The 27100-nt window shown below is 39.5% G+C and overlaps 1 long non-coding RNA gene and 1 pseudogene across 1 annotated transcript; both read left to right on the forward strand.

Moving 5' to 3' along the window:
* The first annotated feature begins 1867 nt into the window (after positions 1-1867).
* LOC117083183 lies at positions 1868-22084 on the forward strand. Its single transcript, XR_004436986.1, has 3 exons — positions 1868-1880; positions 13352-13357; positions 21814-22084. It is a non-coding gene; the product is annotated as an uncharacterized LOC117083183 (long non-coding RNA).
* A 168-nt stretch (positions 22085-22252) lies between these two features.
* Positions 22253-24321, forward strand: LOC117083184 (annotated as a pseudogene).
* The last annotated feature ends 2779 nt before the right edge of the window (positions 24322-27100 follow it).

Consider the following 27100-nt stretch of genomic DNA (forward strand, 5'->3'; position numbering starts at 1 on the left):
TGGGTTTCTAGATCTTGCAAACCTTGTCTTTTCTGTAACATGGTATTGGTGATTTGTTTGCTTCCCCAGTTCTGTGGTTCCATGGCCATTGTTTTGACTACTACATTTGTTATGTTTTAACTCTTGTTCTGTTTCTGGAGAAATGGTAATGGAGGGCATGGTACGGGGGCCAAGGGTGATGCTCTAGCTCAGTTTCCACTCTAGGTTCTGAGATTCTGGTAAATATCCTATACTGGAGGTTACTAGACTTACTAAGAAAATATGCCGCAGGGTGAAGGCATTGCTCTCAGCCTTCAGAGCATTCCTCCAATTAAGAATTGAAGCTTTTCCTTCTCTTAGGATGTATCATCCCCAGCATCCATTTCTACTTCTACTTAGCATAGGAAAAAGATAAAGTTACTGATAATAGTTTGGATGTTTGTTCCTTTCATATCTCAGGTTGAAATGTAATCCCCAGCGTTGGAGGTAGGGCCTGGTGGGAGGTGTTTGGGTGATGGGGGTGGATCCCTCATGAATGGCTTGGTACTGTCCTCATGATAGTGAGTTCTTGCAAGATCTGATTGTTGAAAATGTGTAACACCTCTCCCTCCCTATTGTTCCAGCTCTCACCCTGTGATATGCCTGCTTCCCCTTTGCCTTCTGCTATGATTGTAAGCTTCCTGAGGCCTCACCAGAAGCTGAGCAAATCCCAGCATCATGCTGCCTGTACAACCTGTAGAACCATGAGCCAATTAAACTTCTTTTCAAAATAAATTACGCAGCCTCAGCTATTTATTTATAGCAATGCAAGGATGGCCTAACACAGGTACCTATGTAGTGGTTTGTTTCTCACCTGATTTGAGAATATTAGTGAAAGTTCTAGGACTTTTTTTTTCAACTCTTCTGTATGGGATTTGAGAGGACAATGAGTACAGGGACTGGCTTTGCTTTCTTTCTTAGCTCTGCTCTAGAATTTTATATTTACCTGGATTTCAACTTATTTAACTTCATGGCCTTAGATTACTCCATTCTCCTTGGTTATTTGTTGCTGGGGAAGTTTTTTTGGGGGGGTGCTACTTTTTGCTCATTTTGGAGAAGGAAGATTTTGTTACTAGTTGTCACTCTATTGTCTTTACTCAGAAGTTCTGTAGTTCTATGGTAATTGTGTATGGAACTTTTTTTTTTATCATTTAAGTCTTTACCTTGGTGTCATTTTTCAAATTGTATGTATTTTATTTAGTTTCTTTTTAAAAATATCCTTTATTTTTTGGAATGGCTTTAGACTTTATAGAAAAAAAATGCAAAGATAATATGAGAGTTCCCATATACCTTGTACCCATGTTTATTATACAAGATCAAGGGTTCTGTCTTAGTTAATTTGGACTACTATAACAAATTATCACACACTGTGTTGTTTTTAAGCAAGAGAAATGTATTTCTCACAGTATTGGAAGAGTAGGAAGTCCAAGACCAAGTTTCCAGTAGATTCAGTGTCTGGCGAGGCCCTCCTTACTGGTTCACAGATGTCTTTATTCTGTGTCTTCACAGGATGGAAGGGATAAGGGATCTCTCTGGGGTCTCTTTTATAAGGCTATTAAATCCCATTTATGAGAGTGCTACCTTCATGACCTCATCTCTTTCCAAATACTATACTTCCTAGTACCATTATCTTGGGGGTTAGAAATTCAACATATGAATTTTGAGGAGCCATAAACATTTAGTCCATTGCAGGTATATGCTGACAACATGAATTTTCACTGTTGATGTTGACCTTAATCATCTGGGTGAGGCAGTGTTTGTCAGGTTTCTCCATTGGAAAGTTACTCATTTTTTTCATCTTCCTGCACTGTGCTCTGTGGAAGGAAGTTACTACATGCAGCCCATAATGAGTGGGGAGTTATGTACCACTTCCTTGAGGGCAGAGTATATACATAAATAATTTGGTATTCTTTTGCATGGGAGATTTTTCTTGTCTCCCCAATTTATTTATTGATTCAACCAAGCATTTATATTGATAAGGACTCATGGGCTTTTTACACCTTGGGCTATCATCCAATACTAGCTTCGTTATTTTGTTGCTGAAATTGCTCCAGTTTTGGCCACTAGGAGCTCTTTCAGCTGGCTCATGTGTCTCTTTGACGTAACCTCATCAATGTGCTTTTATTTTGCAGTACTTCCTTATTGTATATTTTCTGCCCCAGTAGTAGAATACGTCATTTCTCGAAGGAGCTTTGGTTCCTTTTATCACAGAATGATATTAGAAACACAGAACTGGGCACTATATATGCTCATTGCTACTCAAGTATCAATGCTTCTGGACTTCCTTAGCTGATAGAGCAAAGAAATAAGTATGTGTATACTAACTTATGTATACACACATATCTATAAATATTCCTGTATCTTTATGTATGTTAAGCTAAATATGGGTGCATGCTAATGTCTGCAACTGTAGTCCATTACCATATGGATTAGTCTTGTCTTCTTTCCATGCATATCTATAATTTTTTACTCCCTCAGCAAGAAACCTGGCTCTCAACATTGGAGATCCAGTTGCTTAATTGTTCAATTCCATTATACAGTTCTAGTAACATGAGAATTTTTAACCCGTACGTATATAGGAAATGCCTTTATCAGCTAGAGTACAGTGCTTTTGAATAGCTTCTGTTGCCTCTAGTTTTACGGATGCTGCTTATTTCCAGAGTGATTTAGGTCATCAACATATCCTTCCACCCCCCATTTGGTGGGGTTATTTCATACATTTGTAATTATATTAGATTCTTGTGTCACATTCTTTTTTTCATCTTGGAATTTTGATTGTTAAGATATTTACTGGTCATCTGCTGTGTCCCACATATTTAATAATTTGAGTTTTACTTTTATTTTTAAATAATATTTTTAATTTTTTGAGACTTCTTTGACCCATGTGTTATTTGGAAGTGTGTTTAATCTCCAAAGAGTTGGCGATTATCCACCTCTCGGTTATTGATTTCCAGTTTAATGCCATTGTGGACTGAGAACACACTTTGTATAATTTCTGTCCCTTTCACTTTGCTTAGATATGTATTATGGTCCAGAATATGATTTGTTTTTGTAAATATTTCATGTGAACCTGAGGAGAATGTGTATTCTGCTGTTGTTGAATGTAGTATTCTACAAATGTCAGTTAGATCAGGTTGAATAATAGTGTTGTTCAGGTCATTTTTATTCTTACTGGTTTTATCTGCTGGATCTATCAATTACTAAAAGTGAGGTGTTGATGTCTCCAGCTATACTAGTGGATTCATCTATTTCAACTTGTTCTCTCAGTTTTTGTCTCACGTATTTTAATATTTTGTTGTTAGGGACATACACATTAAAAATCATCATGTCTTATTAGATAATTGAGCCCTTTATCTTTATGTAATGCCCACTTTATGATAAGTCTACTTGGTTGGAATTCTGTTATGTCTACAATGAACTTAGTCCAAATTTCTTTCGATTAGTGCTAGCTTAGTATGTTTTTGTCCATGCTGGTATTTTACCTGTAGTTCATAAACTCTTTTAAAATATTTGTAACTTTTTCTACTGCCTATGTGATATATATATATATATATATTATACAGAATGTTAAGAAACTGCAGAAAAACACAAAATTATGTGCAATACATATGCATTATTTATAGCTAAACCTTGACTCTGAACTTCTTTCTCTTCTCTAGAAATAACACTTTAAACACTTGCATATTTGTAATTTTAAACATTCCGAGCATATTCAGTAATATATGGTTAGAAAAGCACAACTCTGTCTACTATAAACAGTGTCTTGCCCTAGTCCTTGACATGTAATTATGTATCTTAGGGAATATCCAATTTTAGTAGATATAAAGATTATTCCTTATTTTGAACAGCTGCCAATTATTCAACTTTACAGATGTATTATAATTTAGCTAGTCTACATTGATGAACATTTAGATTGCTTTTAGGGTTTTGCTGTTATTAAACACTGCTGTGATGAATATCTTTTACATATGACCTCATAAATACATGTTTGTGTGTGTCTATGGCACATTTCTGAACATGAGATTCCTTGATGGGTGAGTATATGTTTTCAATTTTGAGAGATATTTCTAAATTTCTATCCATGAAGGTTCTACCAAGTTGCATTCCCAAGAGCCACACATAAAAATATGATTTTCTGGCCAGGGCATTGGCTCATGTCTATAATTCCAGCATTTTGGGAGGCCGAGGCAGGCAGATTGCTTGAGCTCAGGTATGCTAGACCATCCTGAGCAGCATATTGAGACCTTGTCTCCACAGACAACATAACAATTAACCATGTGTGGTGGTACGCACCTGTAGTCCCAGCTGCTCAGGAGGCTGAGGTGGGAGTTTGCTTGAACCTGGAAAGTTGAGGCTACAATGAGCCATTATCATGCCACTGCACTCCAGCCTGGATGTTAGAGTGAGACCCTGTCTCAAAAAAAAAAAAAAAAAAAAAAGTCCTTTCCTACAGCCTTGCCATCAACTTAGTGTTTAACACATTTTCTGTCTTAATATTCCATCTAACAGGTTTGTTATCTCGTTAAAGGTTTATTTGTCTAAATAAAAGGTAAAGAATAATTTTATGTGTTTAACAGCTGTATTTTTCTCTAAACCAGCTGTTTATACCATTTACCCATGTTTCAATCTGTTGTTGGTTTTACTTTGTGACTTGTATAGCAAATGAATTTGTCCTCTTTCTGTAATTAGCTGTAAACAGTTTTTGTCATTTTTCTTTCGATCTTGTTTAGATTTGCTTATATGCAAACATTTAAAAATTTGGCGTAATTGAAATAAAATCTTTGATCTTTCTTTGCATGCCTCTGGACTCTGTGTCATACTTAAGAAACTTTTCCATTCTGGTCTTACAAATTTCACCATAATTTCCTCTAACACATTTGTGGTTTCTTTTTTGTTTAGTTATTTTTATCTCTCAGGTTTTTATTTGCTCTAAGGTAGAAATTCAACCTTATTTTATTTTCTAGATTGCTAGTAAGGTTTTCAAACAATATTTTTTAATATAAATATTTTTCTTCTTGATTTGAAATGCTACACCTACTATATATTAAATTCCCATACTTACTTGGTTCTACTTTTGAATATCCTATCTTGTTCTTTTGTTCTGTGCACATGCTCCCAAATTTCATATATATTATGAAATAATATAGTTATGCCTTATGTACATATATAAAGTATGATACTATATATATAAAATATTCACCATATGCTTAATATTTGTTTAGGATACTTTTCTCATTTATGCATTTATGTTAAGATACAAACCTTGAATTCTTTCTGGGATTCCTCAGCCTTTAATTTCTTTACTCTCTGCTTTGATTGTTGTCTCATCTTGGCTGGTTTTCCCTCTACTCCTGGACATGAATGAAACATAATAGTTTGGGGCCCAGCACTTACTTCCTGAGTGGCCCTGAGGGAATGGATAGAGCAGCCTAGTAGTGTGAGAAAGTTGGTTCCCTGTAACCAATATAATAGGAGAGAGAGTCAGATTAACCTCCTTTCCTTGCAAACCATCTGAAGAAGTGCTATATGTGGACTTTGTGGCTTGGGGTGAAATGTAGCCAGTGGGATAAAGTGCCAAATTGATGCCATGGGCTTTGAATCTATTCCATATTCCAAAAAATAAGGCAGAAACACTTAAATATGCTTTTTAGATAACTTTGTAACACTCCTCGTTTTATAAGCTTTATGATGATATTAGCAATATGCAATAATGTTTTAACCTGTGTATTTTCAAAATATATGTTTTATGAAAAGTTTGGATAGTCATGTACATATGATTTGAATGTCTAGTTCTGAATATTTCTTGGCAGGAACAATTTGTGTATGTCTGGATGCCACAATGCCTTAGCAAAAATATTTGCTCTAAGTCCCATAATTATCATGGCTAAGACATTCTCCGTCTCCTGTTCAATGGAAAGATTTGCCATAGTTGCCCCTATTTCTCACAGGTTGGGCCATGTTCATTGATCTTTTCCTGTGGGTTTGACATCGAGCTACGACAATGAGAAAGGATGAAACATGGATTTAATAGGAAGTATAAGATACTGCTCATCTTTTTTCAACAGCATGAAGGATTGTGCTAGAGAAGTTGACTGAAAAGGAAGTGATCTGAAATTTTAATATGCCAGTGGCTTTTGTCTCATGAAATCACTTGCTGCAGATAGTTACTTGTGGTATTTTGGTTTATGTTCTGCTAAACAGTGATTCTAACCGAATATTGAGGAAGAAAATGTTGGATTTATCAATGAATAATTTTCTTTTATAATGAAAAAATATGCATTTTACCATTAGGGCTGATTGTATTTAGCCCATAATCTAAGGCAAGCGATTTATTTTTAAATTGTTTCTCTGTTTTTATATTTGACTCTGTGGAGTTGAACCTTTGGAGGAAAATCTATTAAAGGCATACTCAAGTGTTTACTTTCTGAGAAAAAACAATAGATTTCCCATGACATGCCTGAGAAAGTATGTTATAAGATAAATTAGCATAGCCTCACATGCAGTTTTGTGACAGTGACAAGAAGAAAGATGAAATTTAATGTTCTGAGACAGCTGAGAAATTATCAGATGGAGGGGCTGCTACACACTTGTATTTATTATTATTTTTGTACATGGCTTTGCAAGAGAGCTTGAAAAGGCAACTTTTCCAGAAAAGGCTGCATTGTCCTTAGGTGTTTAGGATGATGGTTGCGGTGATTGATAATTATAGGCATTGGTGGTGAGTTTCAAAGCCTTTTCTGTGTTACGGTGACAACTCTCAAGTAAAGGACAATGTGGATTAACCGGACATAAATTCCTTCCCATCTCATATTAGGTTGTGTCAGTCTCCATCATCTGGTCCTTAGAGCCACATTACCAACACCCTCTTTAGTATTACTTCTATGTTTTGTGTCCATATTTACCATTATTGATATTTATCTACCTTAACAGTTTACAATGACAGGATGGTGGACAGGCTCACTTGGTCACAACGAAGAACCCACTCTTATTTTCAGCCAATCACCAATATACCTGGGATTCAGGATATACAGTTTTCCTTACCCTTTTGTAAGCTATTTTTTAAGTTGCTACCAAGTCTGTTTTCCATAGATAACTGGACGTCCCTTTTCTTTAATCTCTATTGCTCCTTCATTTTTACCTTGCCATGGCCCATAGCTTTGTCACACCCCTTTCCTTGTGTTTAAGTCTGCAAAAATCTTTTCATGGTTTTGCTCCTTGTAAATGTACAAGGGACCCAGTTTTACCTGTAGGTACCCATTGGTTATGCCCCTTCATAGTATAACTTTGATGTGTTATTATACCAAAAGACCTTGTCACCAACAGGGATGAGGATGCCAAGGAACAAAGCAGGTGGGATTTGTGAACCTTTATATTCTCATAATGTGTGGATATAAATCCAGAAGGCAGAACCTGTCTTACCTGTGTGTGACCAGCATGCAACATTTTTTATGATACATAGTAAGGCTTCTTCAATGTTCAGTTGACCTGAGCAAAATATTTACTTGTATTTTACTATTGAAGGAAGACTGGCTATGCTTATTAATTATACCAACTTGTTCCAAGTCTCTTTGAAAAACATTTAGCAAGGAAGGGGTTGATAGGTGATAGTCTTTGGCTATGGAGCCAAGACAAGATCCCTAGATGATTTAGGTTCCTAATATTTTCTATTTCGGTCCTTTACTGTCTCATCAGAATCAATCAGGAAGTTTTCGGGTATTAGGAAGACTGGGGAAAACATGATATTATAATATGTTATCCCTATTCTCAAGGCATGTAAAGCTCTTTTGGAAGACAAGGAAAAGAGATCAATGCAAGGTGGTCCCAGGCTGGAGAGCTAAAAAGAGAAGTTGTTAGTTTGATGTAAGGGCTATATGAAGATGCAATTAGTGGAGGGGTTTGGGGGAAAACATAGCATGGATTAAGAGCATTGGGCAAGAAAATCTCAAGATTTATGAGAAGGTGGTCTATTTTCATGTTTTTATTTCCTAAAGCAACAATGTGATGTGAAAACACATCAGCTGGTGAAAAGTGATGGTCCTTATTAAATACTATAAATATTTATAATTTTTATAAGTTATATATAAAAGACAAATGCATTATAACAAAATTACAATATTTATAAATATTATAAACAATCTCATTAAGAAAAGGAATAGGTAAAGAGTCTGAAAATGCTTGAGACAGGCCTATAGTATGATATTGGTAGGCTGGTTCATATTCTTTTTGATGTTGGCTTACAAAGTGATTTCAGATGATACCAATTCCCTAACTGGGGGAAGGGAAATTGTTTTAGAAAGTCTTATCTTTTGGGAAGGTGATCAACTTTCATATATTTTATTAAGGAAATAATTATTCTGAGGTTACTGGAAACACTATTATGTGATGGAATATATTAAATTTCTATAGAGATTCTAGGCCCCAGGTCCCCCATTTGTTAAATGGAGTAGTGCCTACTTCAAAGGTTTGCTGTAACGATCAAATATGTTAATACAGAGAGAGCTCTTAGTGCAATACCTGGTAGACACTAAACTCCTATTTAATGTTAGGGAGCAATGCCATTAGTTTCATTCCTAGGGCCACATTATCTCATCTCCCTTGAGATCTAAGGTAGGTATTCATAGATATTGGTTAAAAACATTTGAAACATAAATTGCAAAAATAGTTATCTCAAGAAGTATTAGTGCCTTACAGGAAGATAAAGAAGGAAAGAAATGGAACAACTTAGGTCAGAAAGCATGCAGTTCAGATTGAACAGCTACCTATACAAAGTAACAACATGTGAGCTGGTAATCTTTTTCAGGTTGTCAATTATCTAACCACCCTTATAATTCTGACATTTCAGAAAGTAGGTCCATTTTTTCTTTTCAGTTTTACCAGTAACTGTTTTTTAGGTAAAATAGTGATAGTTAATTTTTATTAAGCATTTACTGTGTGCTGGGCATTAAGTACTTTATGTATACCACCTTATTATAAACTTGCAACTAGATAGACAGCCCTATTTTATGGTTGACAAACTATGAAGTTTAAGTATCTTGCCTGATGTCAGTTTCAGGAAAGGACAAAGTGAAATATAACTACTCTGGGCCTCAGTTTTCTCATCTGCAAAATGATAGGATCATATTCTAATTACTTTTCTTTTCTTTCTTTTCTTTTTTTTTTTTTTTTGAGACGGAGTTTCGCTCTGTTGCCCAGGCTGGAGTGCAATGGTGCGATTTTGGTTCACCACAACCTCTGCCTCCTGGGTTCAAGCGATTCTCCTGCCTCAGCCTCTGGAGTAGCTGGGATTACAGGTGCACACCACCACACCTAGCTAATTTTGTATTTTTAGTAGAGACGGGGTTTCTCCATGTTGGTCAGGCTGGTCTCGAACTCATGACCTCAGGTGATGCTCCCGCCTCGGCCTCCCAAAGTGCTGTGCCCAGCCTCTAACTACTTTTTCTAGAACCCTTGTGCTAGTAGGATTTTAGCCACTTTTTCCATGACTACAGCCAAGTTGCCTCTTCTGCCGCCTAGTGGATGCTGTAGTAATGACCATATTAATTCCCCCCCCCCTTAAGTTACGGGGGTACAAGTGGTATTTGGTTACATAAGTAAGTTCTTTAGTGGTGATTTGTAAGGTTTTGGTGCACCCATCACCCATGTATACACTGCACCCTATTTGTAGTCTTTTATCCCTCGCCCCCTCCCACTCTTTCCCCAAAGTCCATTGTATCATTCTTATGGCTTTGTGTCCTCACAGCTTAGCTCCCACATATCAGTGAGAATATACGATGTTTGGTTTTCCATTCCTGAGTTATACTTAGAATAAGGGTCTTAAACCTCATCCAGGCTACTGCAAATTCTGTTCATTCATTCCTTTTTATGGCTGCATAGTATTCCAGCATATATATCATGTATACTGATTTTGCTGAGAGTTTTAATCATAAAGGGATGCTGGATTTTGTTGAATGCTTTTTCAGTATCTATTGAGATGATCATGTGATTTTTGTTTTTAATTCTGTTTATGTGGTGATATATAGATATAGATCTATCTATATCTATATCTAGACATAGATCTATCTATATGTATATCTAAATATAGATCTATCTATATCTATATCTAAATATAGATCTATCTATATCTATATCTGTATCTATAGTTTCTTTATCCACTAGTTGATTGATGGGCATTTTGGTTGGTTCCACAATTTTGCAATTGTGAACTGTGCTGCTATAAACATGCGTGTGCAACTGTCTTTTTCAAATAATGACTTCTTTTCCTCTGGGTAGATACCCAGCAGTGGGATTGCTGGGTCAAATGGTAGTTCTACTTTTAATTCTTTAAGAAACTTCCATGCTGTTTTCCATAGTGGCTGTATTAGTTTACATTCCCACCAGCAGTGTAGAAACATTTGCTGTTCACCACATCCATGCCAACATCTACTGTTTTTTGATTTTTGATTATGGTCATTCTTGCATGAGTAAGGTGGTATCACATTATGGTTTTGATTTGCATTTTCCTGATCATTAGTGATGTTGAGCACTTTTTCATATGTTTATTGGCCATTTGTATATCTTCTTTTGAAAATTGTCTACTCATGTTCTTAGCCCACTTTTTGATGGGATTGTTTGTTTTTTTCTTACTGATTTGAGTTCGTTGTAGATTATGGATATTACTCCTTTGTCAGATGTATAGATTGTGAAGATTTTCTCCCACTCTGTGGGTTGTCTATTTATTCTGCTGACTGTTCCTTTTGCTATGTAAAAGCTCTTTAGTTTAATTAGGTCCCAGCTATTTATCTTTGTTTTTATTGCATTTACTTTTGGGTTCTTGGTCATAAAATCCTTACATAAACCAATGTCTAGAAGGGTTTTTCCAATGTTATCTTCTAGAATTTTTATAGTTTCAGGTCTTAGGTTTAAGTCCTTAATCCATCTTGAATTGATTTTTGTATAAGGTGAGAGACAAGGATCCAGTTTCACTCTCCTACATTTGGCTAGGCAATTATCCCAGCACCATTTGTTGAAAAGGATGTCCTTTCCCCACTTTATGTTTTTGTTTCCTTTGTTGAAGATCGGCTGGCTGTTAAGTATTTGGGTTTATTTCTGGGTTCTCTATTCTGTTCCATTGGTCTGTGTGCTTATTTTTATACCAGTACCACGTTGTTTTGGTGACTATGGCCTTACAGTGTAGTTTGAAATCAGGTAGTGTGATGCCTCCAGATTTGTTCTTTTTGCTTATTCTTGCTTTGGCTATGTGGGCTGTTTTTTGCTTCTGTATGGATTTTAGAATTGTTTTTTCTAATTCTGTGAAGAATAATGGTGGTATTCTGATGGGGATTGTGTTGAATTTTTAGGTTGCTTTTGGCAGTATAGTCATTTTCACAATATTGCTTCTATTCATCCATGAGCATGGGATGTGTTTCCATTTGTTAGTGTCATCTATGATTTCTTTCAGCAGTGTTTTGTAGTTTTCCTTGTGGAGGTCTTTTGACTCCTTTGTCATGTATATTCCAAAGTATTTTATTTTATTGTTTGCAACTATTGCAAAAGGAGTTGAGTTCTTGATTTGATTCTCAGTTACTGTTGGTGTATAGAAGAGCTACTGATTTGTGTACATTAATCTTGTATCCAGAAACTTTGCTGAATTCTTTTATCAGTTCTAGGATCTTTCTGGAGGAGTCCTTAGGGTTTTCGAGGTAAACAATCATATCTTCAGCAAACAGTGACAGTTTGACCCCCTCTTTACCAATTTGGGTGTGCTTTTCTTTCTCTTGTCTGATTGCTCTGGCTAGGACTTCCAGTACTATGTTGAAGAGGAGTGGTGAGAGTAGGCATCTTTGTCTTGTTCCAGTTCTCAGAGGGAGTGCTTTCAACTTTTTCCCATTCAATATTATGTTGGCTATGGGTTTGTCATAGATGGGTTTTATTACATTAAGCTATGTCCTTGTATGCTGATTTTGCTGAGAGTTTTAATCATAAAGGTACGCTGGATTTTGTTGAATGCTTTTTCTGTATCTATTGAGATAATTATGTGATTTTTGTTTTGAATTCTGTTTATGTGGTGTATTACATTTATCGATTTACATATGTTAAACCATCCCTGTATCCCTGGTATGAAACTCAGTTGATCATGGTGGATTATCTTTTTGATATGTTGTTGGATTCGGTTAGCTAGTATTTTGTCAAGGATTTTAGCATCTCTGTTGATCAAGGATATTGGTCTGTAGTTGTCTTTTTTGGTTATGTCCTTCCCTGGTTTTGGTATTAGGGTGATGCTGGCTTCATAGAATGAATTAGGTAGGGTTCCTTCTTTCTCTATCTTGTGGAATAGTGTCAAAAGGATTGGTACCAATTCTTCTTTGAATGTCTGGTAGAATTCTGCTGTGAATCCATCTGGTCCTGGACATTTTTTTGTTGGTAATTTTTTAATTACCATTTCAATCTCGCTGCTTGTTATTGGTCTGTTCAGGGTATCTAACCCTTCCTGGTTAAAGCTAGGAGGGTTAAATTTATCCACGTCTTCTAGGTTTTCTAGTTTATGTGCATAAAAGTATTCCTAGTAGCCTTGAATGGTCTTTTGTATTTCAATGGTGTCAGTTGTAATATTTTCTGTTTTGTTTCTTAGTGAAGTTATTTGGATTTTCTCTCTTCTTTTCTTGTTTTTTCTTGCTAATGGTCTATCAGTTTTATTTATCTTTTCAAAGTACCAGCTTTTTGTTGTATTTATGTTTTGTATTGTTTGTTTCAATTTCATTTAGTTCTGCTCTGATCTTGGTTATTTCCTTTCTTCTTCTGGGTTTGGGTTTGGTTTGTTCTTGTTTCTCTAGTTCCTTGAGGTGTGACCTTAGAGTGTGTTTGTGCTCTTTCAGACTTTTTGATGTAGTGTTTAGGGCTATCAACTTTCCTCTTAGCACCACCTTTGCTATATCCCAGAGGTTTTGATAGGTTGTGTCATTATTGTCATTCAGTTTGAAGAATTTTTAAATTTCCATCTTGATTTCATTTTTGACCCAGTGCTCATTCAGGAGCAGGTTATTTAATTTCCATGTATTTGCATGGTTTTGAAGATTCCTTTTGAAGTTGATTTCCAGTTTTACTCCACTGTGGCCTGAGACAGCGCTTGGTATAATTTCAGTTTTCTTAAATTTACTGAGGCTCATTTTATGGCCTATCATATGGTCTGTCTTGGAGAAAGTTCCATACACTGTTGAATAGAACGTGTATCCTGCAGTTGTTGGATGAAATGTTCTATATATATCTGTTAAGTCCATTTGTTTCAAGGTATAGTTTGAATCCATTTTTTCTTAGTTGACTTTCTGTCTTGGTGACCTGTCTAGTGCTCTCAGGGGAGTATTGAGTCCCCCACTATTATTTTGTTGCTGTCTATCTCATTTCTTATATCTATTAGTAATTGTTTTATGAATTTGGGAGCTTGAGTTCAGGTGCATATATATTTAGGATTGTGATATTTTCCTGTGGGACAAAGCCTTTTGCCATATATACTGTCCCTCTTTGTCTCTTTTAACTGCTGTTTTTTTAAAGTTTGTTTTGTCTGATATAAGAATAGCTACCCCTGCTCACTTTTGGTGTCAATTTGCATGAATGGACCCCTTTACTTTCAGTTTATGTGAGTCCTTATGTAATAGGTGAGTCTCCTGAAGGCAGCAGATAGTTTGTTGGTGAGTTCTTATCCATTCTGTGGTTCTGTGTCTTTTAAGTGGGGCATTTAGGTCATTTATATTTAATATTAGTATTGAAATGTGATATACCATTGTATTCATCTTTTTGTTGCCTATGTACTTTGGTTTTTTGTTTTTGCTTTTTAACATGTATTTTTGTTGTATAGTTCCTGTGTGATTTATGCTTTAAAGAGGTTCTGTTTCGGTGTGTTCCCAGGATTTGTTTCAAGATTTAGAGCTCCTTTTAGCAGTTCTTGTAGTGGCGATTCGGTAATGACGAATTATCTCAACATTTGTTTGTCTGAAAACGAGTGTATCTTTCCTTCATGTATGATGCTTAGTTTTGCTGGATACAAAATTTTTGGCTGATAATTGTTTTCTTTGAGGAGGCTGAAGATAGGTCCCCAATCCCTTCTAGCTAGTAGGGTTTCTCCTGATGACAATGTGCCTAGGATAATATCTTTTTGTGATGAATTTCCCAGGGGTTCTTTGTGCTTCTTGTATTTGGCTGTCTAGGTCTCTCACAAGGCTGGGGAAGTTTTCCTTGATCATTCCCCTAAATATGTTTTCCAGGCTTTTAGAATGCTGTTCTTCCTCAGGTACACCAATTATTTTTAGGTTTGGTTGTTTAACATAATTCCAGACTTCCTGGATGCTTTGTTCATATTTCCTTATTCTGTTTTTCTTTGTCTTTGTTGGATTGGGTTAATTTGAAGACCTAGTCTTGGAGCTTTGAATTTCTTTACTTGTTCAATTCTATGGCTGAGACTTTCCAGAGCATTTTGCATTTTTAAAAGTGTGTCCAAAGTCTCCCGAATTTTTTATTGTTTTTTCTTTAAGCTTCTATTTCCATGAATGCTTCTCCCTTCACTTCTTTTTTTTTTTTTTTTGACAAGTAAAACTTTTTTATTTTTATTTTATTTTTTTCTCTCTTTTTATTTTATTTTTTATTTATTTTTTATTTTTTATTTTTTATTATACTTTAAGTTCTAGGTACATGTGCATGACGTTTATATCATGTATAACTCCCCAATGCAATCCCTCCCTCCTCCCCCCTCCCCATGATAGGCCCCAGTGTGTGATGTTCCCCTTCCCGAGTCCAAGTGATCTCATTGTTCAGTTCCCACCTATGAGTGAGAACATGCGGTGTTTGGTTTTCTCTTCTTGTGATAGTTTGCTAAGAATGATGGTTTCCAGCTGCATCCATGTCCCTACAAAGGATGCAAACTCATCCTTTTTATGGCTGCATAGTATTCCATGGTGTATATGTGCCACATTTTCTTAATCCAGTCTGTCACAGATGGACATTTGGGTTGATTCCAAGTCTTTGCTATTGTGAATAGTGCCGCAATAAACATACGTGTGCATGTGTCTTTGTAGTAGAGTAATTTATAATCCTTTGGGTATATACCCAGTAGTGGGATGGCTGGGTCATATGGTACATCTAGTTCTAGATCCTTGAGGAATCGCCATACTGTTTTCCATAATGGTTGAACTAGTTTACAATCCACCAACAGTGTAAAAGTGTTCCTATTTCTCCACATCCTCTCCAACACCTGTTGTTTCCTGACTTCTTAATGATTGCCATTCTAACTGGTGTGAGATGGTATCTCATTGTGGTTTTGATTTGCATTTCTCTGATGGCGAGTGATGATGAGCATTTTTTCATGTGTCTGTTGGCTGTATGGATGTCTTCTTTTGAGAAATGTCTGTTCATATCCTTTGCCCACTTTTTGATGGGGTTTGTGTTTTTTCTTGTATATTTTTTGAGTTCTTTGTAGATTCTGGATATTAGCCCTTTGTCAGATGAGTAGGTTGCAAAATTTTTTCCCATTCTGTAGGTTGCCTGTTCACTCTGATGGTAGTTTCTTTAGCTGTGCAAAAGCTCTTTAGTTTAATTAGATCCCATGTGTCAATTTTTGCTTTTGCTGCCGTTGCTTTTGGTGTTTTAGACATGAAGTCCTTGCCCATGCCTATGTCCTGAATGGTACTACCTAGATTTTCTTCTAGGGTTTTTATGGTATTAGGTCTAACATTTAAGTCTCTAATCCATCTTGAATTAATTTTCGTATAAGGGGTAAGGAAAGGATCCAGTTTCAGCTTTCTACTTATGGCTAGCCAATTTTCCCAGCACCATTTATTAATAGGGAATCCTTTCCCCATTCTTGTTTCTCTCAGGTTTGTCAAAGATCAGATGGCTGTAGATGTGTGGTATTATTTCTGAGGACTCTGTTCTGTTCCATTGGTCTATATCTCTGTTGTGGTACCAGTACCATGCTGTTTTGGTTACTGTAGCCTTGTAGTATAGTTTGAAGTCAGGTAGCGTGACGCCTCCAGCTTTGTCCTTTTGACTTAGGATTGTCTTGGCAATGCGGGCTCTTTTTTGGTTCCATATGAACTTTAAAGCAGTTTTTTCCAATTCTGTGAAGAAAGTCATTGGTAGCTTGATGGGGATGGCATTGAATCTATAAATCACCTTGGGCAGTATGGCCATTTTCACGATATTGATTCTTCCTATCCATGAGCATGGTATGTTCTTCCATTTGTTTGTGTCCTCTTTGATTTCACTGAGCAGTGGTTTGTAGTTCTCCTTGAAGAGGTCCTTTACATCCCTTGTAAGCTGGATTCCTAGGTATTTTATTCTCTTTGAAGCAATTGTGAATGGAAGTTCATTCCTGATTTGGCTCTCTGCTTGTCTGTTACTGGTGTATAAGAATGCTTGTGATTTTTGCACATTAATTTTGTATCCTGAGACTTTGCTGAAGTTGCTTATCAGCTTAAGGAGATTTTGGGCTGAGACGATGGGGTTTTCTAAATATACAATCATGTCATCTGCAAACAGGGACAATTTGACTTCTTCTTTTCCTAACTGGATACCCTTGATTTCTTTCTCTTGCCTGATTGCCCTAGCCAGAACTTCCAACACTATGTTGAATAGGAGTGGTGAGAGAGGCATCCCTGTCTTGTGCCAGTTTTCAAAGGGAATTTTTCCAGTTTTTGCCCATTCAGTATGATATTAGCTGTGGGTTTGTCATAAATAGCTCTTATTATTTTGAGGTACGTTCCAATACCAAATTTATTGAGCGTTTTTAGCATAAAGGGCTGTTGAATTTTGTCAAAAGCCTTTTCTGCATCTATTGAGATAATTATGTGGTTCTTGTCTTTGGTTCTGTTATATGCTGGATTACATTTATTGATTTGCGAATGTTGAACCAGCCTTGCATCCCAGGGATGAAGCCCACTTGATCATGGTGGATAAGCTTTTTGATGTGCTGCTGAATCTGGTTTGCCAGTATTTTATTGAGGATTTTTGCATCGATGTTCATCAGGATATTGGTCTAAAATTCTCTTTTTTGTTGTGTCTCTGCCAGGCTTTGGTATCAGGATGATGTTGGCCTCATAAAAAGAGTTAGGGAGGATTCCTCTTTTTCTATTGATTGAAATAGTTTCAGAAGGAATGGTACCAGCTCCTCCTTGTACCTCTGGTAGAATTCAGCTGTGAATCCATCTGGTCCTGGACTTTTTTTGGTGGTAGGCTATTAATTGTTGCCTCAATTTCAGAGCCTGCTATTGTCTATTCAGGGATTCAACTTCTTCCTGGTTTAGTCTTGGGAGAGTGTAAGTGTCCAGGAAATTATCCATTTCTTCTAGATTTTCTAGTTGATTTGCGTAGAGGCATTTATAGTATCTCTGATGGTTGTTTGTATTTCTTGGGGTCGGTGGTGATATCCCCTTTATCATTTTTTATTGCGTCTATTTGATTCTTCTCTCTTTTCTTCTTTATTAGTCTAGCTAGCGGTCTGTCAATTTTGTTGATCTTTCCAAAAACCAACTCCTGGATTCATTGATTTTTGGAGGTTTTTTGTGTCTCTATCTCCTTCAGTTCTGCTCTGATCTTAGTTATTTCTTGCCTTCTGCTAGCTTTTGAATGTGTTTGCTCTTGCCTCTCTAGTTCTTTTAATTGTGATGTTAGAGTGTCAATTTTAGATCTCTCCTGCTTTCTCTTGTGGGCATTTAGTGCTATAAATTTCCCTCTACACACTGCTTTAAATGTGTCCCAGAGATTCTGGTATGTTGTATCTTTGTTCTCATTGGTTTCAAAGAACATCTTTATTTCTGCTTTCATTTCGTTATGTACCCAGTAGTCATTCAGGAGCAGGTTGTTCAGTTTCAGTTTCCATGAGCGTTTTGATTGAGTTTCTTAGTCCTGAGTTCTAGTTTGATTGCACTGTGGTCTGAGAGACAGTTTGTTATAATTTCTGTTCTTGTACATTTGCTGAGGAGTGCTTTACTTCCAATATGTGGTCAATTTGGAATAAGTGCGATGTGGTGCTGAGAAGAATGTATATTCTGTTGATTTGGGGTGGAGAGTTCTATAGATGTCTATTAGGTCCGCTTGGTGCAGAGATGAGTTCAATTCCTGGATATCCTTGTTAACTTTCTGTCTCGTTGATCTGTCTAATGTTGACAGTGGAGTGTTGAAGTCTCCCATTATTATTGTATGGGAGTCTAAGTCTCTTTGTAGGTCTCTAAGGACTTGCTTTATGAATCTGGGTGCTCCTGTATTGGGTGCATATATATTAGGAGAGTTAGCTCTTCCTGTTGAATTGATCCCTTTACCATTATGTAATGGCCTTCTTTGTCTCTTTTGATCTTTGATGGTTTAAAGTCTGTTTTATCAGAGACTAGGATTGCAACCCCTGCTTTTTTTTCTCCATTTGCTTGGTAGATCTTCCTCCATCCCTTATTTTGAGCCTATGTATGTCTCTGCATGTGAGATGGGTCTCCTGAATACAGCAGACTGATGGGTCTTGACTCTTTATCCAGTTTGCCAGTCTGTGTCTTTTAATTGGAGCATTTAGTCCATTGACATTTAAGGTTAATATTGTTATGTGTGAACTGATCCTGTCATTATGATATTAACTGGTTATTTTGCTCGTTAGTTGATGCAGTTTCTTCCTAGCCTCGATGGTCTTTACATTTTGGCATGTTTTTGCAATGGCTGGTACCGGTTGTTCCTTTCCATGTTTAGGGCTTCCTTCAGGGTCTCTTGTAAGGCAGGCCTGGTGGTGACAAAATCTCTAAGCATTTGCTTATCTGTAAAGGATTTTATTTCTCCTTCACTGATGAAGCTTAGTTTGGCTGGATATGAAATTCTGGGTTGAAAATTCTTTTCTTTAAGAACGTTGAATATTGGCCCCCACTCTCTTCTGGCTTGTAGAGTTTCTGCCGAGAGGTCTGCTGTTATTCTGATGGGCTTCCCTTTGTGGGTAACCCGACCTTTCTCTCTGCTGCCCTTAAGATTTTTTCCTTCATTTCAACTTTGGTGAATCTGGCAATTATGTGTCTTGGAGTTGCTCTTCTGGAGGAGTATCTTTGTGGCGTTCTCTGTATTTCCTGAATTTGAATGTTGGCCTGCCCTACTAGGTTGGGAAGTTCTCCTGGATGATATCCTGAAGAGTGTTTTCCAACTTGGTTCCATTTTCCCCCTCACTTTCAGGCACCCCAATCAGACGTAGATTTGGTCTTTTTACATAATCCCATACTTCTTGCAGGCTTTGTTCATTTCTTTTTCTTCTTTTTTCTTTTGGTTTCTCTTCTCGCTTCATTTCATTCATTTGATCCTCAATCGCTGATACTCTTTCTTCCAGTTGATCGAGTCGGTTACCGAAGCTTGTGCATTTGTCACGTATTTCTCGTGTCATGGTTTTCATCTCTGTCATTTCGTTTATGATCTTCTCTGCATTAATTAGTCTAGCTGTCAATTCTTCCACTTTTTTTTCAAGATTTTTAGTTTCTTTGCGCTGGGTACGTAATTCCTCCTTTAGCTCTGAGAGGTTTGATGGACTGAAGCCTTCTTCTCTCATCTCGTCAAAGTCATTCTCTGACCAGCTTTGATCCGTTGCTGGCGATGGCTGCGCTCCTTTGCAGGGGGAGATGCGCTCTTATTTTTTGAATTTCCAGCTTTTCTGCCCTGCTTCTTCCCCATCTTTGTGGTTTTATCTGTCTCTGGACTTTGATGATGGTGACGTACTGATGGGGTTTTGGTATAGTGTCCTTCCTTTGATAGTTTTCCGTCTGACAGTCAGAAGGACTGTCTGTTGGTCTGTTAGAGATTGCTTGAGGTCCACTCCAGCCCTGTTTGCCTGGGTATCAGCAGCAGAGGTTGCCGAAGATAGAATATTGCTGAACAGCGAGTGTACCTGTCTGATTCTTTCTTTGGAAGTTTCCTCTCAGGGGTGATGCCACCCTGTGAGGTGGGGGTATCAGACTGCCCCTAGTGGGGGATGTCTCCCAGCTAGGCTACTCAGGGGTCAGGGACCACCTGAGCAGGCAGTCTGTCCGTTCTCAGATCTCAACCTCCGCGTTAGGAGATCCACTCTCCCCAAAGCTGTCAGACAGAGTCGTTCGGTCTGCAGCGGCCCCGCTCTTTCCCCTAATGGACTGCAGCTGTGCGCTGTCCGCAGAGGTAGAGTCTACAGAGACAGGCAGCTTCCTTGAGCTGCTGTGAGCTCCACCCAGTTCGAGCTTCCCAGCGGCTTTGTTTACCTACTTAAGCCTCAGCAATGGCGGCGCCCCTCCCCCAGCCTCGCTGCTGCCTTGCGGATAGATCGCCGCAGACGCTGTGTTAGCAGTGAGGGAGGCTCCGTGGCGTGGGACCCTCCCGGCCAGGTGTGGGATATATTCTCCTGGTGTGCCTGTTTCCTTAAAGCGCAGTATTGGGGTGGAGTTACCCGATTTTCCAGGTGTTGTGTGTCTCAGTTCCCCTGGCTAGGAAAAGGGATTTCCTTCCCCCTTGCGCTTCCAGGTGAGGCGATGCCTCGCCCTGCTTCAGCTCACGCTGGTCAGGCTGCAGCAGCTGACCCGCACCGATTGTCCGGCACTCCATAGAGAGATGACCCCAGTACCTCAGTTGAAAATGCAGAAATCACCGGTCTTCTGTGTCGCTCGCGCTGGGAGTTGGAGACTGGAGCTGTTCCTATTCGGCCATCTTGCTCCGCCCCACCCCTCCCTTCACTTCTTATATCATTTTTTGGATTTCCTTGCATTGGGCTTCATCTTTCTCTGGTCCCTCCCTGATTAGCTTAATAACTAACCTCCTGAATTCTTTTTCAGGAGAATCAGAATTTCTTCTTAGTTTGGATCCATTGCTGGTGAACTGGTGTGATTTTTTGGGGGGAGGAGGTGGGGGGTGTTAAAGAACGCTGTTTTGTCATATTGAGAGGTGACAATGTGCTAGCAGCCCTCACTCTCAGTGTCTCCTTGACCTCACTCTGGCAGCGCTCGAGGAGCCCTTCAGCCCGCCACTGCACTGTGAGAGCCCCTCTTTGGGCTGGCCAAGGCAGGAGCCAGCTCCCTCTGTTTACAGGGAAGTGTGGAGGGAGAGGCACAGGCGGGAACTGGGGCTGTGCGCAGTGCTCACAGGCCAGCATGAGTTCCCGCGGGTGCAGGCATGGGCTCCTAATTAATACTAATCATATTAATTCATACCTATAACAACCTAGGCTCACTAAACATCATACTACTAACACTTACAGCTCAAAAACTAACAACCACCTGATCACATAACTTAGCTTGACTAGCATGCATAATAGCCTTCATAGTAAAAATACCCTTATATGGCCTACACTTATGACTTCCTAAAGCCCATGTTGAAGCACCTATTGCTGGATAAATAGTTCTTGCCGCAGTACTCTTAAAACTGGGCGGCTATGGTATGATACGACTTACTTCGATCCTCGACCCCCTGACAGAATACATAGCCTACCCCTTCCTCATATTATCTTTATGAGGCATAATCATAACAAGCTCAACCTGCCTCCGACAAACGGACCTGAAATCACTTATCACATATTCCTCCGTAAGCCACATAGCCCTAGTGATTTTAGCTTCCCTCATTCAAACCCCCTGAAGCTTCACTGGCGCAATTATTCTTATAATTGCCCATGGACTCACCTCATCTATACTATTCTGCTTAGCAAATTCAAATTATGAACGAACCCACAGGCGCATTATAATACTTTCTCGAGGACTTCAAACCCTGCTTCCTTAATAGCCTTCTGATGGTTCATAGCAAACCTCACTAATCTAGCCCTGCCCCCCACTATTAATCTAATTGGAGAACTACTTGTAGTAATAACCTCATTTTCTTGATCACATATTACCATTATATTTACAGGACTAAATATACTAATCACTGCCCTTTACTCCCTACACATATTCATTACAACGCAACGAGGAGTACTCACCCACCACATCACCAACATAAAACCTTCCTTTACATGAGAAAATATGTTAATATTTATACGCCTCTCCCCTATCATTCTCCTATCCCTCAACCCCAGTATTATTCTAGGCTTCACCCCTTGTAAATATAGTTTAACTAAAACATTAGATTGTGAATCTAACCATAGAAACCCACCACTTCTTATTTACCGAGAAAGCTTGCAAGGATTGCTAACCCATGCTCCCATATTTAACAAAACAGCTCTCTCAACTTTTAAAGGATAACAGTTATCCATTGGTCTTAGGAACCAAAAACATTGGTGTAACTCCAGATAAAAGTAATAATCATGTATGCTTCCACTGTCACAATAACCTTGACTTCCCTAATCTTCCCAATTATTATTACCTTCATCAACCCCAACAAAAAACACCTATACCCTAACTATGTAAAAACAATTATAATATTTACCTTTATCATCAGCCTCCTTCCCATAGCCCTATACATCTTCCTAGATCAAGACATAATTATTTCAAACTGACATTGAACAACGATCCAATCGCTAGAATTAACACTAAGCTTTAAATTAGATTACTTCTCCATAATATTTATTCCAATCACACTATTTATTACCTGATGCATTATAGAATTCTCACTATGGTACATAAGCTCAGACCCAAACATTAACAAATTCTTTAAGTATCTTCTCATTTTCCTCACCACTATACTAATTCTAATTACTGCTAACAACCTCTTCCAACTCTTCATTGGATGAGAAGTTGTAGGAATTATATCCTTTCTGCTAATTAGTAGGTGGCACGCTCGAACAGACGCCAACACAGCAGCTATTCAAGCAATCTTGTATAACCGCATTGGTGATATTGGCTTTATCCTAGCCATAACATGATTTCTCCTGCATTATAACTCATGGGACTTCCAACAAATATTCATCCTAAACTCTAGCCCAAACCTTCTACCACTGCTAGGCCTCCTCTTAGCAGCAACAGGAAAATCAGCTCAACTTGGACTCCACCCTTGACTACCTTCCGCCATGGAAGGCCCAACCCCAGTCTCAGCCTTACTCCACTCCAGCACTATAGTAGTAGCCGGAGTATTTTTACTCATTCGCTTCCACCCTCTAATAGAAAATAATATATTAATCCAGAGCTTACACTATGCCTGGGAGCCATTACCACTATGTTTATAGCAATCTGCGCTTTAACACAAAATGATATTAAAAAAATCATAGCCTTCTCCACCTCAAGTCAACTAGGATTAATAATAGTCACTATTGGCATCAACCAACTATATCTAGCATTCCTACACATCTACACTCATGCCTTCTTCAAAGCTATATTATTCATTTGCTCCGGATCTATCATCCACAACCTAAATAATGAACAAGACATTCGAAAAATAGGAGGACTATTTGAAACAATACCCCTTACCTCAACTTCCCTAACTATCGGTAATCTAGCACTCACAGGCATACCATTTCTCACAGGCTTCTACTCCAAAGATCTTATTATCGAAACCGCAAACATGTCATATACCAACGCCTGAGCCCTATCTATCACTCTCATCGCCACTTCCCTAACAAGCGCCTACAGCACTCGGACTATTATTCTCACGCTAACAGGGCAACCCCGCTTTCCGACCTCAATCTACATTAATGAAAACAACCCAACTCTATTAAACCCAATAAAACGCCTAACAATCGGCAGTTTAATCGCAGGGTTTCTTATTACTAATAATATCTACCCTACCACACTCCCCCAATCAACAATACCTTACTACCTAAAACTCCTGGCCCTATGCGTAACTGCCTTAGGCTTCCTAATAGCCTTAGACCTAACCCTTATAACCAATAATCTCAAAATAGATACCCCATCACACATATTCAAATTCTCTAACATATTAGGGTATTTCCCCACTACAATTCATCGAATAATCCCCTACCAAAACCTACTCATAAGCCAAAATCTGGCCTTCCTTTTACTAGACTCTATCTGACTAGAAAAAGCAATACCCAAAGCAACTATACATATCCACATTATCTCCTCCACTACTACAACCACCCAAAAAGGTATAATTAAACTTTATTTCCTCTCTTTCCTTATCCCTCTCATCCTAATTCCACTTCTAATAGCATAACCTATTACCTCGAGTAATTTCAATTACAATATACAATATACAATATACCAACAATGTTCAATCAGTAACTACCACTAATCAACGCCCATAATCATATAAAGCACCCGCACCAATAGAATCCTCTCGAATTAATCCTGACCCCTCTCCCTCAAAAATTACCCAACTCCCCATGTTATTTAAATTAACTACCACCACCAACTCATCATAATCTAAAACCCATAAAACCAATCCCACCTCCATCACTAATCCTACCAAAAGACTACCCAAGACCTCAAATCCTGAACCCCATGCTTCAGGATATTCTTCAATATTCTCCCCCAATATTGGCTCGGTGGTCCCCGCACTGGTAATGGCCTGGCCGGTGATGCCGGCCCAGGGCAGTGAGGGGTTTAGCACCCAGGCCAGCAGCTGCAGAGGTTGTGCTGGGTCCCCCAACACTGCCGGCCCGCATGCATCACACTCGAATTCTCACCAGGCTTCAGCCGCCTCCCCATGGGGCAGGGGTCAGGACCTGCAGCCTGCTATGTCTGAGCCCCCACTTCTGCGGTGGCTTCCCGCGTGGCCCGAGCCTCCCTGGCGCGGTCCCCTGCTCCATGCACCCGGTCCCATCGACTGCCCGAGGGCTGAGGAGTGCAGGCGCGGCTCATGACTGGTAGGCAGCTCCGCCTGCGGCCCGGGTGCAGGATCCACTAGGTGAAGCCAGCTGGGCTCCTGAGTCTAGTGGGGACTTGAAGAACTTTTATGTCTAGCTAAGGGATTGTAAATGCACCAATCAGCATTCTGTGTCTAGCTCAGGGTTTGTAAATACACCAATCAGTACTCTGTATCTAGCTAACCTAGTGGGGACTTAGAGAACTTTTCTGTCTAGCACTCTGTGTCTAGCTAAAGGATTGTAAACGCACCAATCAGCACTCTGTGTCTAGCTCAGGGTTTGTAAATACACCAATCAGTACTCTGTGTCTAGCTCAAGGTTTGTAAATACACCAGTCAGTACTCTGTATCTAGCTAACCTAGTGGGGACTTGGAGAACTTTTCTGTCTAGCACTCTGTGTCTAGCTAAAGGATTGTAAATGCACCAGTCAGCACTCTGTGTCTAGCTCAGGGTTTGTAAATACACCAATCAGTACTCTGTGTCTAGCTCAAGGTTTGTAAATACACCAATCGGTACTCTGTATCTAGTTAACCTAGTGGGGACTTGGAGAACTTTTCTGTCTAGCACTCTGTGTCTAGCTCAGGGATTGTAAACGCACCAATCAGCACCCTGTCAAAACAGTCCAGTCAGCTCTCTGTAAAATGGACCAGTCAGCTCTCTGTAATATGGACTAATCAGCAGGATGTGGGTGGGGCCAGATAAGGGAATAAAAGCAGGCTGCCCTAGCCAGCCAGCAGCAACTCGCACAGGTCCCCTTCCACACTGTGGAAGCTTTGTTCTTTTACTCTTTGCAATAAATCTTGCTGCCGCTCACTCTTTGGGTCCACGCCACCTTTATGAGCTGTAACACTCACTGCGGAGGTTTGCAGCTTCACTCCTGAAGCGAGCAAGATCATGAACCCACCGGGAAGAACGAACAACTCCACATGCGCCATCTTTAAGAGTTGTAAGGCTCACCGCAAAAGTCTGCAGCTTCACTCCTGTCAGCGAGACCATGAACCCATCAGAAGGAAGAAGCACCAGACACATCTGAATGTCTGAAGGAACAAACTCCAGACACACCATCTTTAAGAACTGTAACACTCACCGCGAAGGCCCGCAGCTTCATTCTTGAACTCGGTGAGACCAAGAACCCATCAATTTCTGACACAATATTGCCGGGGTTGGTTTTTTGGTTCCTTCTCATTTGGGTTGGCTCTGTTAGAAGGAAGGTCTAGGTCTGAAGACTGTTGTTCAGATTCCTTTGTCCCATGGGGGTGTTCACTTGATATAGTACTCTCCCCCTTTTCCTATGATGTGGCTTCCTGTGAGAGGAACTGCAGCAATTGCTGTTTCTCCTCTGGGTCTAGCCACCCAGCAAGTCTACTCGGCTCCAGTCTGGTACTGAGGATTGTCTGCACAGAGTCCTGTGATGTGAACCATCTACAGATCTCTCAGCCGTGGATATTAGTGCCTGTTCTGGAGGAGTTGGTGGGGAGAGGGGGAGGGGAAGGAGGAGGGGTGAAATGGACTCCATGAGGATCCTTAGCTTTGGTGGTTTAAAGCTCCATTTTTGTGCTGGTTGGCCTCCTGCCAGGAGGTGGTGATTTCCAGAAAGCATCAGCTGTAGTAGTGTGGAGAGGGACCCGCAGTGGGCAGGGCCCTAGAACTCCCAAGATTATATGGCCTTTGTCTTCAGGTACCAGGGTGGATAAGGAAGAACCATCAGGTCGGGGTGGGGCTAGGTGTGCCTGAGCTCAGACTCTTCTTGGGCAGGTCTTGCTGCAGCTGCTGTGGGGAGTAGGGGTGAGATTCCCAGGTCATCGGAGTTTTGTTCCTAGGAGATTTATGGCTGCCTCTGCTGAGACACGCAGGTTGTCAGGGAAGTTGTGGAAAGCCAGCGGTCACAGGCCTCACCCAGCTCCCATACAAACTGAAGGGCCGATCTCACTCCCACCATGCCCCCAACCTCTGACAACCCAGAGTCTGTTTCCAGGCAGAGGGCAGAGGGCGAGATGGGCTTGAAAATTTGCCCAAGGCTATCCACCTCCTAGCTGTGAGAGAAAAGGGCTTTAATTCTTCCTTCACCTGTGAAGTCTGCACACCCGATTCACACCCTCCCCCAAGTTCTGGCCAGGAGGCATCTTGCTGCATTCATATTGTTGCAAAGTTCAGTCGGAGAATTCCTTCTTTCTGTGGAGTTTTACCCCCTGTGGCATCAGGCAGGAATGGGCTGCTCAGGGACCCAGCAAGCTCCCGGGGCTTTGCTGCTGCTTCCTGTACCCCTGTATTTTTCAGCTCTCTAATTTGACTCAGCTCCAGGGAAAGTCAGAAACTTCTCCCGTAAACAGAACTTCAGCTTCTCCAGTGGGGGCATGTGTTCAGGAGAGGAGGGTCTCCCTTTCCCAGTTC

The sequence above is a fragment of the Trachypithecus francoisi genome, unplaced genomic scaffold, assembly GCF_009764315.1.
Source record: "Trachypithecus francoisi isolate TF-2019V2 unplaced genomic scaffold, Tfra_2.0 Lachesis_group0, whole genome shotgun sequence".
In the NCBI taxonomy this organism is placed as follows: Eukaryota; Metazoa; Chordata; class Mammalia; order Primates; family Cercopithecidae; genus Trachypithecus; species Trachypithecus francoisi.